Source organism: Crinia signifera, chromosome 1 (genome assembly GCF_055691185.1).
Source record: "Crinia signifera chromosome 1, ASM5569118v1, whole genome shotgun sequence".
NCBI lineage: Eukaryota > Metazoa > Chordata > Amphibia > Anura > Myobatrachidae > Crinia > Crinia signifera.
This window is the reverse complement of record NC_139217.1, coordinates 262,746,269-262,765,952: the sequence shown is the minus strand read 5'-3', so window position 1 is coordinate 262,765,952 and position 19,684 is coordinate 262,746,269.

Here is a 19,684-nt window from a genome sequence, read left to right as displayed (position 1 = left end):
AGAAAATTTCAAACACTGATTTTTTTAGGGACCAGTTCAGTTCTGATGTGACTTTGAGGGACTTGTATGTGAGACACCCCCATAAATGATGCCATTTCAAAAACTGCACCCCTCACAGTATTCAAAACAGCAGTTTGGAAGTTTGTTAACCCTTTAGGTGTTTCACAGGAATTAAAACAAAGTGTAGGTGAAATTTCAAAATTTCTTTTTTTTTTGCAGAGTTTCAATTTTAATACATTTTTCTAACGAATACAGTAGATTTTACTAGAGAAATGTGACTAAAAATTGATTCCCCCAATTCTTTTGTTTTCAAAAATATCCTATATGTGGCCCTAGTGTGCACGTTGACCAAACCACAGGCTTCATAATAGAAGGAGCACCTACTTGATTTTGGAGCCTCCTTTTTATGAGATTTTTTTTTAGGCACCATGTAGGTTTCTAGGCACCATAAGTGCTAAAAGTTAGGAACCTCCCCCACAAGTCACCCCATTTTGCAATCTACACCCCTCAGGGAATTCATCTAGGGGTATAGTGTACATTTCAAACCCCCAGGGGTTTCACCAATTTTGGTACAACTGGGATGTGAAAATGGAAAATTACATTTTTTTACACAAACATGCAGTTCTGGCTCAAAATTTTTCATTTTCACAAGGAATGAAGGAGACAAAGCACCCCAAAATCTGTGCCCCAATTTCTCCCGAGTACGGCAATGCCTCACATGTGACCAAAAAATACCAGTTGGGCGCATGGCAGGACTCAGAAGGGAAGGAGTGATTTTTGGATTTGGCAGCACAGATTTTGGTGGAATGAATGGTGGGTGCCATGTTGCATTATCAAGACTCCCAAAGCACCAATACAGTGGAACCCCCCCACAAGTCACCCCATTTTGCAAACTACACCCCTCAGGGAATTCATCTAGGGGTATAGTGTACATTTCAAACCCCCAGGGGTTTCACCAATTTTGATACAACTGGGCAGTGAAAATGAAAAATTACATTTTTTTACACAAAAATGCAGTTCTGGCTCAAAATTTGTCATTTTCACAAGGAATGAAGGAGACAAAGCACCCCAAAATCTGTGCCCCAATTTCTCCCGAGTACGGCAATGCCTCACATGTGACCAAAAAATACCAGTTGGGCGCATGGCAGGACTCAGAAGGGAAGGAGTGATTTTTGGATTTGGCAGCACAGATTTTGGTGGAATGAATGGTGGGTGCCATGTTGCATTATCAAGACTCCCAAAGCACCAATACAGTGGAACCCCCCCACAAGTCACCCCATTTTGCAAACTACACCCCTCAGGGAATTCATCTAGGGGTATAGTGTACATTTCAAACCCCCAGGGGTTTCACCAATTTTGATACAACTGGGCAGTGAAAATGAAAAATTACATTTTTTTACACAAAAATGCAGTTCTGGCTCAAAATTTTTCATTTTCACAAGGAATGAAGGAGACAAAGCACCCCAAAATCTGTGCCCCAATTTCTCCCGAGTACGGCAATGCCTCACATGTGACCAAAAAATACCAGTTGGGCGCATGGCAGGACTCAGAAGGGAAGGAGTGATTTTTGGATTTGGCAGCACAGATTTTGGTGGAATGAATGGTGGGTGCCATGTTGCATTATCAAGACTCCCAAAGCACCAATACAGTGGAACCCCCCCACAAGTCACCCCATTTTGCAAACTACACCCCTCAGGGAATTCATCTAGGGGTATAGTGTACATTTCAAACCCCCAGGGGTTTCACCAATTTTGGTACAACTGGGCAGTGAAAATGAAAAATTACATTTTTTTACACAAAAATGCAGTTCTGGCTCAAAATTTTTCATTTTCACAAGGAATGAAGGAGACAAAGCACCCCAAAATCTGTGCCCCAATTTCTCCCGAGTACGGCAATGCCTCACATGTGACCAAAAAATACCAGTTGGGCGCATGGCAGGACTCAGAAGGGAAGGAGTGATTTTTGGATTTTGCAGCACAGATTTTGGTGGAATAAATGGTGGGTGCTATGTTGCACCAATACAGTGGAACCCCCCCACAAGTCACCCCATTTTGCAAAGTACACCCCTCAGGGAATTCATCTAGGGGTATAGTGTACATTTCAAACCCCCAGGGGTTTCACCAATTTTGATACAACTGGGCAGTGAAAATGAAAAATTACATTTTTTTACACAAAAATGCAGTTCTGGCTCAAAATTTTTCATTTTCACAAGGAATGAAGGAGACAAAGCACCCCAAAATCTGTGCCCCAATTTCTCCCGAGTACGGCAATGCCTCACATGTGACCAAAAAATACCAGTTGGGCGCATGGCAGGACTCAGAAGGGAAGGAGTGATTTTTGGATTTGGCAGCACAGATTTTGGTGGAATGAATAGTGGGTGCCATGTTGCATTAGCAAGACTCCCAAAGCACCAATACAGTGGAACCCCCCCACAAGTCACCCCATTTTGCAAACTACACCCCTCAGGGAATTCATCTAGGGGTATAGTGTACATTTCAAACCCCCAGGGGTTTCACCAATTTTGATACAACTGGGCAGTGAAAATGAAAAATTACATTTTTTTACACAAAAATGCAGTTCTGGCTCAAAATTTTTCATTTTCACAAGGAATGAAGGAGACAAAGCACCCCAAAATCTGTGCCCCAATTTCTCCCGAGTACGGCAATGCCTCACATGTGACCAAAAAATACCAGTTGGGCGCATGGCAGGACTCAGAAGGGAAGGAGTGATTTTTGGATTTGGCAGCACAGATTTTGGTGGAATGAATGGTGGGTGCCATGTTGCATTATCAAGACTCCCAAAGCACCAATACAGTGGAACCCCCCCACAAGTCACCCCATTTTGCAAACTACACCCCTCAGGGAATTCATCTAGGGGTATAGTGTACATTTCAAACCCCCAGGGGTTTCACCAATTTTGGTACAACTGGGCAGTGAAAATGAAAAATTACATTTTTTTACACAAAAATGCAGTTCTGGCTCAAAATTTTTCATTTTCACAAGGAATGAAGGAGACAAAGCACCCCAAAATCTGTGCCCCAATTTCTCCCGAGTACGGCAATGCCTCACATGTGACCAAAAAATACCAGTTGGGCGCATGGCAGGACTCAGAAGGGAAGGAGTGATTTTTGGATTTTGCAGCACAGATTTTGGTGGAATACATGGTGGGTGCTATGTTGCACCAATACAGTGGAACCCCCCCACAAGTCACCCCATTTTGCAAAGTACACCCCTCAGGGAATTCATCTAGGGGTATAGTGTACATTTCAAACCCCCAGGGGTTTCACCAATTTTGATACAACTGGGCAGTGAAAATGAAAAATTACATTTTTTTACACAAAAATGCAGTTCTGGCTCAAAATTTTTCATTTTCACAAGGAATGAAGGAGACAAAGCACCACAAACTCTGTGCCCCCATTTCTCCCGAGTACGGCAATGCCTCACATGTGACCAAAAAATACCAGTGGGGCGCATAGCAGGACTCAGAAGGGAAGGAGTGATTTTTGGATTTGGCAGCACAGATTTTGGTGGAATGAATGGTGGGTGCTATGTTGCATTGCCAATACAGTGGAACCCCCCCACAAGTGACCCCATTTTGCAAACTACACCCCTCAGGGAATTCATCTAGGGGTATAGTGTACATTTCAAACCCCCAGGGGTTTCACCAATTTTGGTACAACTGGGCTGTGAAAATGAAAAATTACATTTTTTTACACAAAAATGTACTTCTGGCTCAAAATTTTTCATTTTCACAAGGAATGAAGGAGACAAAGCACCCCAAAATCTGTGCCCCCATTTCTCCCGAGTACGGCAATGCCTCACATGTGACCAAAAAATACCAGTGGGGCGCATAGCAGGACTCAGAAGGGAAGGAGTGATTTTTGGATTTGGCAGCACAGATTTTGGTGGAATGAATGGTGGGTGCTATGTTGCATTGCCAATACAGTGGAACCCCCCCACAAGTGACCCCATTTTGCAAAGTACACCCCTCAGGGAATTCATCTAGGGGTATAGTGTACATTTCAAACCCCCAGGGGTTTCACCAATTTTGGTACAACTGGGCTGTGAAAATGAAAAATTACATTTTTTTACACAAAAATGTACTTCTGGCTCAAAATTTTTCATTTTCACAAGGAATGAAGGAGACAAAGCACCCCAAAATATGTGCCCCCATTTCTCCAGAGTACGGCAATGCCTCACATGAGAACAAAAAATACCAGTTGGGTGCATGGCAGGACTCAGAAGGGAAGGAGTAATTTTTGGATTTTGCAGCTCAGATTCTGGTGGAATGAATGGTGGGTGCTATGTGGCATTAGCAAGACCCCCGATGGACGGTGAAATGATGAACCTAATAATCCATCGATGTGTGGTATATTTTGAAACACTCCTTTATACATAGGCCGGGTTTGTCGGGGCAAGTTTCACAGTGGAAAATAGTTTCCTTTCTTATTCCCTTTTTATAGCAAACTTTGCACCTTTTTTGTGTCCTGCCCTTTCTTGCAGTGGAGGGGATTTCGTTGGGAAAATGCTGCCCTGGTACAATACGGGGGCCAGTACTAGAAGTACTGGGGCCCTCTGCCTGCTGGTTCCCAAATATTAGGCCCTTTATGACTTCCTCTTGAAAGTGCATAAATGTCCCCCTCTGGCCGGTAGAACGGAATAGCACGTAAGCGTTATACAGTGCCATCTGGATGATATACACAGCCAGCTTCTTGTACCAGATATTTGTTTTCCGCAGGGCACTGTACGGCTTCAGTACCTGATCTGAAAGATCCACTCCGCCCATGTACTTATTGTAATCTAGGATACAATTTGGTTTTGAGGTGTGGGTACTGGTACCTCGTACAGGGATGGAGGTGGTACTGTCTCCATGAATTGTTGTCAGTATAAGGACATCCCTCTTGTCCTTATATTTGACCAACAACATATTTTCGGTGCATATTCCCCTGCTTTCACCCCTTCTCATTACTTGGGCAATGTGCGTTTTGGGGAGGCCTCTTTGGTTCTTGCGCACAGTACCGCAAGCTGCTGTACCTCTTGAACCAAGGGCCTTAAACAGGGGGATGCTGGTGTAAAAGTTATCCACATAGAGGTGATAACCCTTATCCAGGAAGGGGTGCATTAAATCCCAGACAATTTTGCCACTAACACCTACGAGGGAGGGGGGGCATTCTGGCGGTTCAATTCTTGAATCCTTCCCTTCATATACCCTAAACTTGTGGGTGTACCCTGTGGTGCTTTCACACAGCTTATACATTTTTATGCCATACCTTGCCCTCTTACTGGGAAGGTACTGGCGGAATTTAACCCTTCCTTTAAAATGTATAAGGGACTCGTCGATGCTAATACATTTATCAGGGATGTACAGCTCTGCAAATTTGGCACTGAAATGATCAATGACCGGCCTGACTTTGAATAGCCTGTCAAAGGTGGGATCATCTCTGGGTGGGCACTGTGCATTATCGGTGTAATGTATAAATTTATGGATTGCCTCAAAACGAGTCCGAGTCATGGCCATACGGTAAAATGGGGTGCTGTACAGAACATCTGTACTCCAATATTGCCTAATTTGTGGCTTTTTTACTATGCCCATATGAAACACCAGACCCCAAAACGTCATCATCTCTACTGCATCTACAGGGGTCCACCTAGCAAATGATGACGTGGGGTTTTGAGCAATAAACTGCTGGGCATATAAATTAGTTTGGTCCACCATTAAATTTATAAAATCATCAGAGAAAAATAATTTGAAAAAGTCAATTTCTCTGAGACCTGTGGAATCAAATTGGATTCCTGGCATGGCCAAAAACTCAGGAACCTGGGGCTCAAAATTGTCTGGTGGTGGGGTCCATACGAGATCAATTATTGGGGGGGGGGTCTCAGCTGCTCTACGGGGGCGTCTTTGAGGGGGTCCCTCATCACCAGAGGAGGAAGAGGAGCTTAAGACGAATCCTTCAAATTCCCCGCTTGCCTCACTGGCTGTGTCAGAATCAGAAGCAAGCATGGCATATGCCTCCTCCACTGAATACATTCTTCTGGATGACTGGGATGACATTTGGGATGACATTTGGGATGACATTTTTATTTTTGTGTTACTGGTAGTGAAATGTTTCAACACGTGTATAGTGTAGGGGGGGGGTACAAACTTTATTTCAACCCGGGGGGTATGTAGTGTGTTGTGTGTATGTAGTGCAGAAAAAAAAAATACTTTATACAAAAAAAAAAAAATTGAAGGGGTTAAAAAAAAAAAAATTGAAGGGGTTAAAAAAAAAAAAAATTGAAGGGGTTAAAAAAACAAAAAAAAAGGTCCTGCGCCAAAAATTGAGCACAGATGTTGGTCAGTAACGTCTGTCACTGAACAGCGCTCAAAGGCAACAGGAATTTGATAAAAAAAAAAAAATAGATCAACCCTGTGCCGAAAAAGCTGATCAGTGATGTACGTCACTGATCAGCGCACAGTGGCCACAGGACACCCACAAAATCACAGTGTGTGTAAAAAAAAAATTAAAAAAAGACCACACAGCACCCACAAAAAAAAAAAAAAGGTGATCAGTGATGCGACACTGATTACCAGTGAGGGGCAGCAGGTGCACAACCTTTGGTGCAACTGGCAGCAACTGACAGGTATATATATAAAAAAAAAAAAAACTCTGCGCCCCCAAAAAGTTGCTGATCACCTCAGATATAGTGATCAGCACAAAAGGCGGGGGTAGCAGACACAAAATATACACTCTCTGTCACTATCTCTCTCTATCTCTCACTATCTATCACTATCTATCACTATCTATCACTATCTATCACACTGCAGCAGCAGCACTGACAGTTATATGTATAAAAAAAAACCTGCACCCCCAAAAAGGGGGGGTAGCAGACTCAAAATATACACTCTCTATCACTCTCTGTCACTATCTCTCTCTATCTCTCTATCTCTCACTATCTATCACTATCTATCACTATGACACTGCAGCAGCAGCACTGACAGTTATATATATAGAAAAAAAACCTGCACCCCCAAAAAGGGGGGGTAGCAGACACAAATCTCTCTATCTCTCACTATCTATCACTATCTATCACTATCTCTCACTATCTATCACTATGACACTGCAGCAGCAGCGACAGTTATTTATATATAAAAAACCCCTGCACCCCCAAAAAGGGGGTAGCAGACACAAAATATAGCTCTCTCTGTCACTATCTCTCTATCTCTCTCTATCTCTCTCTCTCTATCTCTCTATCACACTGCAGCAGCAGCAGGAAGTCTCAGGAAGTCAGATCCAGGAAGCGTCCAGCACGCTACAAGCAGTGATCAAGTGATCAGGTAAGGTATTTGCAAGGATCAGGTAAGTATGAGCAAGGATCAGGTCAGTATCACGGCAGATAGGCACGGTGACCGCTCTGCACGCTACTCCAGACCGGAATGGCGTCTGCAGCGCAGTCACCGGTAGTTTAAATGTCGCGCCTTGGCTGTGATTGGTCCGTGGGTCCCACGGACCAATCACAGCCTTGGGGGCAGGTGGGGTGAGGGTGGGGTGAGGTGTCATCGTCACCGATGACCCCCTCATGCCCCCTGACGCCCGGCGGTGATTGACACCTGTGTTACCAAGCGTCTGATTCGCTGGTAACACAGGAAAACGCTGTGAATGGCTGTTCACACTGAACAGCCAATCACAGCGATCGCCGACGGGGGGGCGGCATCGCAGCCCCCCCTGGGCATGCAGGGACATGTCTGCTGTCAGGGACAGCAGACATCGTCCCTCTGTCACTGCGTCTCGAGACGCAGTGACAGTTTAAAGTCATGACGTATATATACGTCATGTGTCGGGAAGTACTTCCCGGCCATGACGTATATATACGTCAAATGTCGTGAAGGGGTTAAACAACTTACAGGATCCAAAACAGCATGGTTTTACTGCAGGGAGATCATGCCAAACAAGTCTCATTGACTTTTTTGACTCCGTGACCAAAATACTAGATGAAGGTTGGGCTGTAGATGTGGCATATCTAGACTTTAGTAAGGCATTTGACACTGTCCCACATCGCAGGCTGCTAAATAAACTTGAAAGTGTGGGATTGGATTATAAAACAATTAAATGGATAAGAACCTGGTTGCAGGATAGGAAACAGACAGTTATAGTAAATGGAGTGCATTCTATTGTGGAGTACCCCAGGGATCTGTACTTGGACCAGTGCTCTTTAATATCTTTGTTAGTGACATTGCAAATGGTATTGAAGGGAAAGTATGCCTTTTTGCAGATGACACAAAGATATGCAACAGAGTAGACACACCAGGAGGGGTAAATCAAATGACTGATGATCTAAGTAAACTTGAGAAGTGGTCAAGAGAATGGCAACTACAGTTTAATGCTAAAAAATGCAAAATTATGCACTTGGGACTCAAAAACCCAAAGGCTCAATATAGTATCAAGGGTACTATAATGGAAACTACTGAGGAGGAAAGGGATCTAGGAGTCACTATTTCAAGTGACTTAAAGGCAGGGAGGCAATGTAACAAAGCAATGAGGAAGGCTAGTCAGATGCTTGCAAGAAAAAAAGGTAAGGAAACCTGCGCTAACATCAATGGATGGATACAATTGTGGGTATAACAAAGAAATTTATTGGTAAAATATACAATGAGTCTGGCAGGATGGGGGGTGATCGCAGTTAACGTCACTGTGATCAGGGTAATGTCCAGAGCTCAGGGTACTACCGCTTCACCCAGTGGTGTCTGCGGTCTATTCCCCAGATTGTAAGTGGATGCGGTCCCGCACAAATGTCCAAACATGCACTTCAGTTGTCCGTTGCACAGTGGAGGTCTTCTTCAGGAAGCAATGATCATCATTGCTTCCTGAAGAAGACCCAGCGGGTCGATACGCGTTGGAGCTGCACCAGCACATCTCACAAAAGTCTCCTCTCCTCTGAGAGTTTGAGCGCGTGTCTTTCCGCCGACACAACACTCCCGCTGCCCGTTTTCCAGCGGCCCCGGGGAGTGTGTACCACCGGCGTTTGCAGAGACACGGAAGGAACTACAACTATTTCCAGCAACGCCGCATGTTGCACACATCCACACGGGACGTACGTTTGAACTACACCGAGGGACGTCCACAGGGTTAAAAGCCGGAAGGTATCAGGTAAGTGTGTCAGTGCACCACCGGGGGTGCTAGGGACGCCAGCCCCTGGTGCCACGGCAGCACTTGCCAAGACCTATAAGACTTTTGTGCTGAATTCCATCTCCGCCCCCCTTACGCCACCTCCACTGTGCAACGGACAACTGAAGTGCATGTTTGGACATTTGTGCGGGACCGCATCCACTTACAATCTGGGGAATAGACCGCAGACACCACTGGGTGAAGCGGTAGTACCCTGAGCTCTGGACATTACCCTGATCACAGTGACGTTAACTGCGATCACCCCCCATCCTGCCAGACTCATTGTATATTTTACCAATAAATTTCTTTGTTATACCCACAATTGTATCCATCCATTGATGTTAGCGCAGGTTTCCTTACCTTTTTTTCTTGCATATCACTAGGAGGGGGCCTCCCTTCATTTGGGTTACCTGCAGCTGCACTAGTACACATAAATCAGAGCGCCAGTCCCACTTTCTTGTTCTAGTCAGATGCTTAGATGCATAGGGAGAGGAATCAGTAGCAGAAAAAAAGACGTAATAATGCCACTTTATAGGTCATTGGTATGACCTCATCTGGAATACTGTGTCCAGTTCTGGAGACCATATCTTCAGAAGGATATAAATACATTGGAGAGTGTACAAAGAAGGGCAACTAAAATGGTTCATGGCCTACGTCACAAAACTTACCTGGATAGACTAAAAGATCTAAACATGTATAGTTTGGAGCAGAGAAGGGAAAGGGGGGACATGATCGAAATCTTCAAATATATCAAGGGTTTTAACATAGTACAACCCTTCAAAGGAAAAGAAGTAATAAAACACGAGGACATGCACTGAAACTGGAGGGAGGTAGGTTCAGGGGAAATGTTAGAAAGAATTACTTCACAGAAAGGGTAGTGGATAAGTGGAATAGCCTCCCATCAGAGGTGGTAGAGGCTAAGACAGTAGAACAATTTAAACATGCTTGGGATAGGCATATGAATATCCTTACAAAGAAATAAGGATTAAAAAGGGTTGAGTTTACCTGAAGGGTAAAAAAAGGGGCAGACTAGATGGGCCAAATGGTTCTTATCTGCCGTCACATTCTATGTTTCTATGTTAGGCTATACTGGGTTGGAAATTGGCTGCTGCTTCTTTTCCTAACATGGGTTGGGACTCGGATTCACCCCTAGATGGCACTGTGGGACTTGGGGAACTTTCTTCTATGTGAGATATAGAATGTGTTTTCCATATGACATGTATCAGGAGAGAGTATTTAAGACGTTTCAGTAACTGCAAATTGATTTCCAGATTCCAAATCGATATTTCTTTAGATACATACAATTGAGGCATGCCTGCTCAGCTCAGTTCCGCAATGCCCATCCCTGCCTACAGGACTCACTTCTCAAAAAGCTTAGGTTATCCCTTGGCCCTAGACACTCCATATCAGTGGCTTCTTCATAGTTACTTGGTTCAATATGATATACCGCATCTTAGGTCAAGATGGAAAATAGATATGGGCCCTTTATCACAAGAAATCTGGGATGCAGGCAGCCCTTGCAGATCTTAGTGCATTACCAAACAATTCAGTAGTTACAGAGGGTGCATATTACCTCTGAGCGTCAGATGAGAATGGGACTCTAGGAGTGACTCTAGATCCCCAAAATGTAACTCTGTAAGTGGCACCTGCTATGATTCTGTCCAGTTATTGCTTCATTTTGGGAAGCGGGAGTTCCTGTGCAGGCCTTTACCCCCCCAGGTGTGCTTGCTGGCTGCTTTCGAGAGACATTTTAGACAACTCTACACAATGGGGGTTATTCTGGTTGATTTGCAGCCTTGCGAGTCCACCAAACCCCGCCTTGCGAATGGTGGCCTGGGCGCCCCCCATTCGCAAGAGTGACTCCCTCGCAGGGCCTGCAAATGGATGTTACACAGTAACATCCATTCGCAGCCTAGTAGGATCCACCCACATCATTCGATGGTCATCGACTATCGAATGATAGCGAAGGTGCACGCATATAAAAGTGACTCAAGTTACGTACATACGCGTGGACGCACAGGAGGAAGTGGGTGGGCAGCTGACATGAAATGCTGGGCATTCCCATATGTAAATGGCCCGGCCAGCCAGCTCACCCCCTTCCCCCCCCCCCCCCGCACACTTGGGTGCTTGTGCCCGGCAAACACCCTGTTCACATTGCCGCACGCACCCGGTGTCTGCACATGCACCGAAATGCACCTGCACATGTGCACACCATCAGAACCCATGGGCAGTACGGATGGTGTAATGGTTAGCATTACTGCCTCACAGCGCTGAGGTCATGGGTTCAATTCCCACCATGGCTCTAACTGTGCGGAGTTTGTATATTCTCCCCGTACTTGCATGGTTTTCCTCTGGGTGCTCCCGTTTCCTCCCACAATCCAAAAATATACTGGTAGGTCAATTGACTCCCAACAAAAATTACCCCTAGAACGTCTGTGTGCGTGTACATGTGGTAGGGAATATAGATTGTAAGCTCCACGGGCAGAGACTGATGTGAATGTTCAACTATTCTCTGTAAAGCGCTGCAGAATATGTGTGTGCTATATAAGAAACTGTTAATAAATAAATAAACCTTTGCGAATGAAGGGGTCAAAACGAAAGGACCTGAATAAGGCCCAATGTTATATAATTAATCTATGCACTCTAGCACAGGTCTGGGTGGCCCGTTTGTGAATGACTTGGGAGGGCCTCACCACAGAGACATGGATCAAACTGGTTAGCAAGGTGGCTGGTCACAAGAAATGTACACATATATCTCAGAGTGGAGGGTAGATTTCATCATAAAATCTGGGATAGATGCCTGGAATCCCTCTTTTATTATTTCTCTGGGAATTATTAATATACTTATTCTGAATTGTTTCACACACTTTACTACAGTATATGTATATAGTATTGCGGGGAAGGGGGTGGTGACAGCGCTGGGCCATGGGATTGCCCAGCATTTTATGGGCGTCCTCATGAAAACACTGGGCGTTCCCATGGGGCGGGGCGGAGGCGGGCTGATGCCGGCAGAAGTGAGTAAGCTTATGTCACAGACATGCAAAAGAATGTGTTCTCGTACACATCTCGCAAGGCAGCAAAGGAATTCGGTGGTGGGTATTTGGACGATGCGATGTTCACAGCTTACCGAGCCAACCTGAATCATGGCATCTATTTGATGATCTATTCTATTAGCAAGTATAATGGCACTCGGTATGGATACAGCACTGTTTTGTTTTATTATGTGTCTTCATGCTTAGCCCTTTGAGTGCCAAGTGAATTTGTCAAAATTGGTGTGAAAACTGGCAAGCAAGCATTTTTATTCATCATAATGACCTGTAATGTTTACCTTTATACAGGAAATATAATCATTTTTTACACAACTTGTATTTAATTTATATAACAAATGTGAGCGACGCTGGCATTTTTTATGGATATTTTGAACATCTCACAGATGTTGGCACTCAAAGGGTTAAGTTGTATGACTTCATATCCAAAAATATTGAATTAAAAAAGTAGGTTAAATATATTTTTCTCTTTAAACAGTTTGGTTCAATTGTTGTAAGAACACATCTGTTGCAATAGGCCTGTTGGTTGCATTGAACACAGTGACACAGTACTATCACTGAAGCTGGGCAACACTAGGCTAGGTGACTTTTCCCCTCAGGGAAGTCACCTGCAATGTGTTCTTATTCCCAACCCCTAATTTAAAGGATTTTATCCTTAGAACAATGGTTCCCTAACTGTGTACCGTAGCACCTTGGATTGCATCGAAGCTCTTGCAAAGGTGCCTCAGGTTTGTGGTTCTGTACCAAATAAAATTATTTATAAAGCAAAACCAAAGTTGGTGACTGCCAATCAAACGGGTGGGCAATCAGAAGCACAAATCATCCGCCACCACATAACTGAACCTTAAGGTGCCCAAACACTTGTGCACTTCTCCCCTCTGAGAAGTCTAACGCAATCCCCCCCCTTAAGCCGTCCGGGACCTTCCCAGGTGGCAGGATCGCATGTGACACATCACATGCAGTTCTTTTGCATGCTATCCCAGTCAAGCCTGCCCAGCTCGGAATCAATCTAGAAGATTGCTTCTGGTGCCATGCCTAATGTAGGGTACACACCAGGACGACCACCGTCGTATACGACCGATAGACGACCATGGAACGATTTCCCTTGGACTTCCCGGGAGCTCCCAGGCAGTCCACAGCAAACGATTAGCAAAAATTGTGTTTTTTTTGCGGAACGATCTAGATACGATCCCGATGCGCCCGCGATGGTCGTTAAGACGGTCGGATCGCTGGTTTTTGTTTTTTTTGCAACCACACATGCGACCGTCGTCAGATTGGCCTTTGAAATTTGAATGAAGGGGCTGGACTAGCAGAGGGGGATAGGAATAGCAGCAGCCATTTTACACCAGTGTATTTCTGCTTTGTTACTAGTGAGGCTTGGTTATACCTGCTGAACGCTGGACATAGCTATTTACACATTATACTTTGTTTTGCCTGCCATTACAAAGTGTATTTTAACCCTGCACTATGGAGAATGCAGTGATGGGTAGTCACCAGCAACAGTACCTGCTCTATTATGCAGTGCTGAAGCTCAGGGGTCAGAGAGCCCAGCGCAGGAGAGAAAGATCATGCTGGACAAAGCAGTGGCTACTTCAGCGTCAGACTCGTTCGCACATGCCACTGCTCAGGGACATCAGGGAAAATAACCCAGACGATTTTCGTAACTTTTTGAGGATGGATGATGCCACATTCCAGGAATTGCTGCGTCTGGTGACTCCCCACATCGAGAAGCAGGATACCGAGTATCGCATGGCTATCCCTGCTGAGGAACGGCTGGTGGTGACCCTGAGGTTTCTGGCGACAGGACGGTCTCTTGCTGACCTAAAGTTTGGATCCCTCATCTCCCCGCAAGCTTTGGGTCTCATCATCCCGGAGACCTGCAAAGCCATTGTGAAGGTGCTGCAGTACCAGTATTGCAAGGTAAGGATGAAATATACACGTACACTTTATTGTGCAAACAAAATATTTTTATTTATAATTTAGGCCTAGGACAGAAACAGGTTTTTTAGGCCTTTCATAGGTAAAACATGTAAAATAGTAAATAGATTGTGTCAACACAAATATATTATAATACCATATATAAAAGATATTGTACAAAAACACACACTATATATAAAGATTTAAGTATGTATGACCCAGTTTAAACTTTCCCAATAAGTACGGGCTACTGTGTGGCAGAGGATGTCTGCTGCAGATATGTAAAGGCTGCGGCCCACATGGCGCAGATGCAATGGCCCTGGCCCCATTGATGTGCGCCATACGACATGTGAGCAGTGGCCATCACATACCTGCAGCTGAGACCATGTCTGCCTGCACAGTACCCCATACTATTGGCAAAGACAAAAGGGCAATAAATGGAGTTTGCTATCCAGATTGAGGAGAATCCTGTTCTCCCTCTGGTAATGCAGGTACAGGTAGCAGCATATAAAAAAACAAAAAAACACACTGTGGCCCTTGTGTGGCAGAGGATGTCTGCTGCAGATATGTAAAGGCTGCGGCCCACATGGCGAATGGCGCAGATGCAATGGTCCCGGCCCCATTGATGTGCGCCATACGCCATGTGAGCAGTGGCCATCACAAACCTGCAGCTGAGACCATGTCGATGGTAAATGATAAAATAGCCTATTTTTTAAGACAGATCCTCAAAAACAGAAGACTCTGGATCTTCTATCAGTAAAGAACTGTAGAATTGACGGTACTGGGGGGGTTGAGAAGGCTGTGTAGGTGTTGACTGGGTATGTGTTGGAATTGTGCTCGACTGGCCTGCTACGGTGGCAGGCGGAGTAGGCACTGGTGATTCTAATGACAGTGGTGTGTCTGGTGCACTACCCATGCCAACTATTTTAGTGCCACTGTTGAGATACCCTAAACTGCCATTATACACCAACTCCATGCATAACTTTTCAAAAGTAAGTTGCTGGTCCGGAGCCATGTTGCTAACACACTCTGCCACATAAGTGAAGTAGTTGTCATGTTTGTCCGGGTTCTTTGCAGGACTCGCTGTGCCCGCATCATAAATTCTTCATGTGCTGCTGCTTCTCCTTTTTTTCCTTTGCCACGCATTTTTTTGGCACGGGGGAGTGGTGGAGTGGGTTCCAGGGTGGGTGGCGGAGTGCGTGCCGGAGTAGGAGCTTCGCTCGATGTGCATGCATTATCAGATAGGACAGATAGGTCTGGGGTTGCAGGTGGATAGTCACCAAGCTGTAAAAAAATTGAACATGTTTACTAATCAATTCTATTTACTTCTTATTTCAGTTCCCTACCAGCGTGAATGAATGGAAAGTCATCGCAGAGGAGTTTGAACAGCGATGGAACTTTCCAAATTGCGGTGGAGCCATTGATGGCAAACATGTCCGCATAGCCCAGCCTATCAATAGTGGTTCCTACTACTTTAATTACAAGGGGTATTTTAGCATTGTACTAATGGCTGTGGTGAATGCGAACTATGAGTTTATCTTCCTGGATGTAGGAAGGAATGGCCGTGCATCGGATGGTGGCACTTTCAAGGACACAAAGTTCTACGAAAGACTCATAGCGAACACCCTTCACTTGCCGTCTGTCCAGGAAACTAAACAGGGGCTTAACTTTGTTTTTGTGGCAGACGAGGCTTTTGGCCTGCACGAGCATGTCATGAAGCCATATGCGCAAAGGGGCCTGAACCATGACAAAAGGATCTTCAACTACAGGCTATCCAGGGCACGGCGTGTTGTGGAAAATGCTTTTGGCATCCTGGCTAGCCGATTTCGCATTTTCCACACTGCCATTAACCTGAGGGTGGACAAAATTGACTGGGTTGTCACGGCGTGCTGTGTCCTGCACAATTTGCTCCGCAGAAAAGCCACACAGCAAAGGGCTACAGGCACAGCACTCCAAGAAGACCAAGAACTGCCAGAGGAGGTAGTGCAGATATCCTGAAAAGAAAAGATGCCCTTCACCTAGTACATAGCGCTTTCAATTACTTCCCTGGTTATGATGGGGTCTTGATAACCTTCTTCTGTTGTTTCTCTTTGTTTAGAATATATGAAACAATAAAACAGAGAAAGAAGGCCTCCAACCTTGTGTAATATAGTTATTTCCGTGAGTGGTATATCACCGTATGACTGGTGTATACCTACATATATATGTATATATAAGATGTAAATATATATACGGGGGGTTTCCCCTTTCAAAGTACTCACACTATTGGTGTGGCAATGCACATATCAGAAGGGTTCTTTCTATTCTCCTGTTGGTCGTAATGAATTTGGACCTCAACTACAGGTATGAATAAAAAATTGATCCTTTATTAAAACTGGGTAATTTTATACATTAAAAAAGGAGCTAGAGTACTCATCTCATAGGTTCAGGATATCCAGCCAGATGTCATTTGGATAGAAAAACGGGGCCCCGTTCTTGGTGAAGATCCTGAAGTCCCACTTGATGAGGTCTGCTACTCCTAGATGCTGAGTCCACCAACGCGTTTCGATCCCTGTGTTGGGATCTTTTTCAAGGTATCTGGTCTCAGCAAGGTATGGGGTTTATATACCCCTTTGATTAGGCAATCCCTCCCACCTGTGTCTGTGTTCAAGTCACATGTATAGGTCATAATCTGATCACGTTTTACAGTGAGTCTTTTAGAAAATCCATGTTCCGTCCATCTGCGTGTGTTTATTAACTTCCGGGATCGCGGCCATATTGTTTCCGCCGGAAGTGATGTAATTCGCTGGCGCTATCTTCTTTCTTTGGTTCAACACGATGAATGCGTCTCATGGCCGGCGTCTTCCTCCTCCTGATGTTCATATTGTTGTACCTCATTGTTCTTTTCCAGGAAATATGTATGTTTCTCCATTCCGTTTTAGTTCGGCGGCCATCTTTGTGCTCCTTTTCGTTTTCTCTTATACGGTGGCCATCTTGGTCCTCTCATCTCGCGATCGCTTCGGCGGCCATCTTTGTGCTCTTTCTACTTTTTTCTTGCGGTGGCCATCTTGGTCCTCCAATCTTGCTGTTTGCAGGTTTCTATAAAGTGCTTAGTGCTCTTCGAGGTTTTCCATCGCAGTGAAATGGTGATATGTCTGAATAAATAAAATGGAAATGGTAGCAGCAAAGGTTTTGAAATCCATCAACATCGCAATTTCTAAAATCTCCTTAAAAAATAAATACATATAGCAGCATTTCATTAAAAGTGGCTTATATAAAAGGATGTGTGGCAGAATAGTTCATAAAAACCACTTTATTTCGAAATCCTTATTCAGGCCATTGGGTTCTAAGGTTTTTAAATTAAAAATAAATTCCATCTCTTTTTTTGCTCATCTTTTTGCAATATTTTTGTCTCTCTCTGTTGTTTGTACCAATTTTATTCCCCAGAAACCATTGATATACTGGGTAGAGCAATTATGGAATTTTTTAAAATGTGCTGCCAGTGGGTGGTTTTCCACTCCTTTTTTTATATTTCTAAAATGCTCCGCGATTCTGGTTTTTAGTGGTCGTGTTGTTCGGCCAATATACCATTTGTGGCAAGTGCATTGTATTGCATATATCACATTGGATGTGTTGCACGTTAAAAAATCCGAGATTTTTATTTCTTCTCCATTTATATTTAATTTCTCAGTTTTTGATGGATTCTGTTTTTCCACCGTATTTCTACAGTTGATGCACAAGCCGCATCGATAAAAACCCTTTGATCTGTTATATCCTTTTCTGATTTGATCTCCTGTGTACAGACTATTTGTTAATTTGGTTTTTAAATTATCCGATTTTCTATATATATGTTTTGGTTTGCTGGGTAAGAGGTCTCCAATTATTGGGTCTTTTTTAATTATAGGCCAGTGTTTTTTAAAAATATTTTCTATTTTTTTATGCTGTGAACTGTATTTCGTTATAAAAGCCCATTGTGTGTCGGCTTTAGTTTCCTGATCTTTCGGTTTGGAAATTAATAGATTTTTTCTGTCCACTTTATTGGCCTCATCTAATCCTTTATTGACTGTTTCCTTGTTATAGCCGCATGCCAAGAAAGATTCCTTCATTGTCTCTGCCTGTTCTTTGAAGGTTTCAATTTCAGTACAGTTGCGTCTTAATCTTTTAAACTGTCCACCTGGAATGTTGTTCAGCCAGTTTGTATGGTGGCAACTGTCAGCATAAATATATGATGTAGAGTCCGTAGGTTTTTGAAAGGTTTTTGTACACAGTTTTCCATTTTCAATATAGATCGTGAGGTCCAAATAATTAATACTTTTTTTGTCAATCATATAACTGAGCTTTATACCATACGTATTGTTGTTTAAATATGTGCAAAACTCCAAAGATATCCTCCTTGCAAACCCCAACACAACACTACACAGGGAGTGCACGACCCAAACAGGTGAGGGAAGAGTACATGGCCTACTTTAATGGGGAGGGCGCTGTGGATTGGCAGGAGGAATCAATTAGATAGCCAAAAAAATAGACTCACTGATGCAGACTGCGAATTCTCCTCCTCCTGCGCCGTGACTTCTTGGTTTTCCTGTTCGACCATCAGGACTACTCCTGTCCTCATCGACTCCTGGCTGAGGGTGAACGTCAACCTATCATAGTACCAGAGCGATGTTTGATACATCTCGTCGACTCCAGCACCAGACTTCTTTGCAGCCTCCACCTTCTTGTGTTCCTTTAAGAACACCGTGCGCAGATTCTGGATGCGTTTCCTCACCCATTCAACATTGGCCTCTGGGTGAAATGGGAGACTGTAGCGAGCCAAGTCCTCCAAGGCTTGGTTTCTTTTCATTTTGTTTGAATATTCTTTGGATTTTGTTCGCCACAGGCATTCGTGTGAACGATATTTTTCTATAAACCCTTCTAAAAACTCTTGTTCCTTTGCGTTGGACATTTGGACTGTAAAAAGATAAAACCATTTTAGTTGTTATAGTTATATCCATGTTTTGTTTCATATTTAAATTTTTATAGTTATATCCATGTTTTGTTTCTGATTTAAATTTTTATAGTTATAGTTACCAGTTTACCTAGTTCTTATGTTTTAAGTATTTAAAATGTTAATAAACTTTTATGAAAACCACTATACATTTTATTGTGCAGATTGCTATTCACACACACACACACAGGTGAATGGGGCCTAGCAGAGAGGAGTGCATGGAATACTGCAATGGTGGACAATGGTTATATGTATATATACACAAACAAACACACACACAGGTGAATGGGGCCTAGCAGAGAGGAGTGCATGGAATACTGCAATGGTGGACAATGGTTATATGTATATATACACAAACAAACAAACACACACACAGGTGAATGGGGCCTAGCAGAGAGGAGTGCATGGAATACTGCAATGGTGGACAATGGTTATATGTATATATACACAAACAAACACACACACAGGTGAATGGGGCCTAGCAGAGAGGAGTGCATAGAATACTGCAATGGTGGACAATGGTTATATGTATATATACACAAACAAACACACACACAGGTGAATGGGGCCTAGCAGAGAGGAGTGCATGGAATACTGCAATGGTGGACA